A 2,990-nucleotide genomic window follows, 5' to 3' on the forward strand; every position below is an offset into this window, starting at 1 on the left:
AGGTTAAATGCACGTGGCACAAAGCTTAAGCATAAGGATCCTGGTTCGTGCCTGGCTCCCCACCTGCAGGGGAGTCACTTCACAGGCCGTGAAGCAGGTCTGAAGGTGTCTGTCTTTCTCTCCTCCTCTCTTTCTTCCCCTCCTCTTTCCATTTCTCTCTGTCCTATCCAACAACGAGGACATCAATAACAACAATAATAATTACAACAATAAAACTAGGGCAACGAAAGGGGGGAAGCAAAATTTAAAATAAAATAAAATAAAATAAAAAGAGGAGACAGAATTATTAAACTGTATGAGAAGAAACCAAGATTTGAACCAAAGCAGTCTACTGTCTGGAAGCACACAAGTAAAATAAACAATTATCTGAAGATAGAAGTGATTTTATTGCCTGATATAAATTTCCCAACAAATCTCAAATGGAGGAGAATGGGAGAAAGCACGTGGCATAAACAAGAGGTGACCCACCCCACACACACACACATGCAACTTACTGGGGGGGGGGGGAGCGAGATTTTTCAGAGACAGCAAGTGTTCAGTTTGAGTTCTTAGACTTGTATTTAAATGTACAATGGTGCTACACTGCTGGGAGGTTAAGAAGGGGTTAGTTAAGTAACAGATCTCAAAGGTCTCAGATTCCTTTCACACATCATTAAGTCTCTTATGAAACTTAGCATTAATGATTGGGCTAGATCTGAGAAGATGGTCATCACATGGAGGAAATTACAATTTTTTCTAGGGTGAAACTTTAAAAAGTTTAAAGGACAGAGGAGACACTGCTTTTCAAAATCAGAAATTAAAGACTTCTATTACACACTTCCAGGAAATGAAGGAATGGAGAAAACAGGGAGAGAGAATGCAGTATCAAACTAGAGATGAGCAAAGAGCAAATTTGATCTCTCTTCTTGATAACATTTTATTTATTTGTTTTGTTTCAACCAGACCCACTGCTCAGCTCTGGTCATTGCTGGTGCTGGGGATGAAACCAGAAACCACTTATATACAAACCCTGAGCTTTGCCCACTGTGCTAAGGCCCATGATAAAACTTAAAGATATTTTCAAAAGACAATAGTAAGATGTACTCATAGCAAACAAAACATTTTTGTGAAAAATCTGGACTCTACAGATTGATTTTAATCACTTTTATCTTATTCTTATTTTTCTAGAAAACAGTTATTTATTATGGCTTTATCCCTCTGGATCTAGGAAACAGAACATGATTCCTCCACTATTCAGCTCTCCAGCTATAAGATGTGGAAACCAAATACTTAGCACAGAATTATGGTAAATCTTATATTATAGGACATCCTGTGAACATTTAGTCCCCAAAAGAAATTTAATTATAGATTATAGTCTATTCTTCTCTATTGTCTTATAATTATATATTTCTTTATTTTTATTTGTAAAAAGGAAACACTGACAAAACCATAGGATAAGAGGGGTACAACTCTACAGAATTCCCACCACCAGAACTCCGTATCCTATCCTCTCCCCTGATAGCTTTCCTATTCTTTATCCCTCTGGAAGTATGGACTCAAGGTCATTGTTGGGTGCAATAGGTGGAAAGTCTGACTTCTGTAGTTGCTTCTCTGCTGGACATGGGCATTGGCAGGCTGATCCATACTCCCAGCCTGTTTCTATCTTCCCCTAGTGGGGCAGGGATCTGGGGAGGTGAGACTCTAGGACACATTGATGGGGTCCTCTGCCCAGGGAAGCTAGGTTGACATCATGGTAGCATCTGAATTTGGTGGCTCTGCCCTGATCCAGTTTTCTAGTCCTATTTCCAACTCTGAAATATTTCTATTCCTAACATAAGTCTTACATTATCAGTAACATTACATTGTCAAAGATTGAGCAAAACAGTATACATTTAAAAATGAGTGAAAATAGTTGGTGTATTGGATGAAAAGTTTATCACATATTAATGTTAAAGTGCCAAAAAATAGTCAAGTCAAATTCACATAAATATGATCCTAAAAACTCACTTTCCCCTAATGTCACTCACAATTTTATTCATCTTCCAAATAAAAATCATGTTAAAAAAACAAGACATTTTCATGTTAAGTGATATCAGCCAGAAAGAAAAGAATAAATATGGGATGATCTCATCGATGGACATTGAAAAACAAAATCAGAAAAGAAAACACAAAACAGAAATTGGACTGGAGTTGGTGTATTGGACCAAAGTAAAAGACTCTGGGGTGAAGGTGGGGAGGGTCAGGTCCTGGAACAGGAAGGCAGAGGAGGACCTAGTGGGGCTGGAATTGTTATGTGAAAAAATGAGAAATGTTACACATGTACAAACTATTGTATTTTACTGTTGGCTACACATAATTAACCCCCCTTCCCCAATTAAAAAAAAACTAAAAAAAGTAAAGGAAAGAAACTCCCCCCTCTATTCCTGTGCTCAGCTTATGTAGGTCTGTAGAAACACCACACTAATGAATACAAGCTCATTAAAATATCAACCTCATGTATTAAAATAAAGGAGAGAAAATACACAAAAATATGACCTCATTATTTAGTTTTCTAGAAAAAAATGTTCAATTTTAATTTTTGTGACTATTTTATGAACCATAAAGTACTGAACATAATGTTGTTTCTACTGCAATGCTCTGTTTCATGTCTAGAATAAATTAGAAATATCCAGTTTAAATCACTCAAGGTGGACACTGGGAATAGCTCACCCAGTGGAGGGCATCCTTTCCCAGATGTAAGGACCACATCACATATGTGCACCCCTGTAAATGGGGAAGCTTCACCAGTGACTAAATGATGTTGTGGTATAACCTTCCTTCTCTCTGTCTTGTTCTTTCTCTCAATTTTTCTCACCCTCTAACTGGAAAGAAGTAGGAGGAAGCAGAGAAAGGGGGAGGGGAGGAGTTCCACTGTGAGCAGTGGAATTGTGCAGGTGGGAAGTCCCAGTGGAGTTCTTGTGGCAATAAACAAACAAACAAACAAATTACAGATCAATCAACATGTTGAACTG

This window comes from Erinaceus europaeus, chromosome 1 (assembly GCF_950295315.1).
Source record: "Erinaceus europaeus chromosome 1, mEriEur2.1, whole genome shotgun sequence".
In the NCBI taxonomy this organism is placed as follows: domain Eukaryota; kingdom Metazoa; phylum Chordata; class Mammalia; order Eulipotyphla; family Erinaceidae; genus Erinaceus; species Erinaceus europaeus.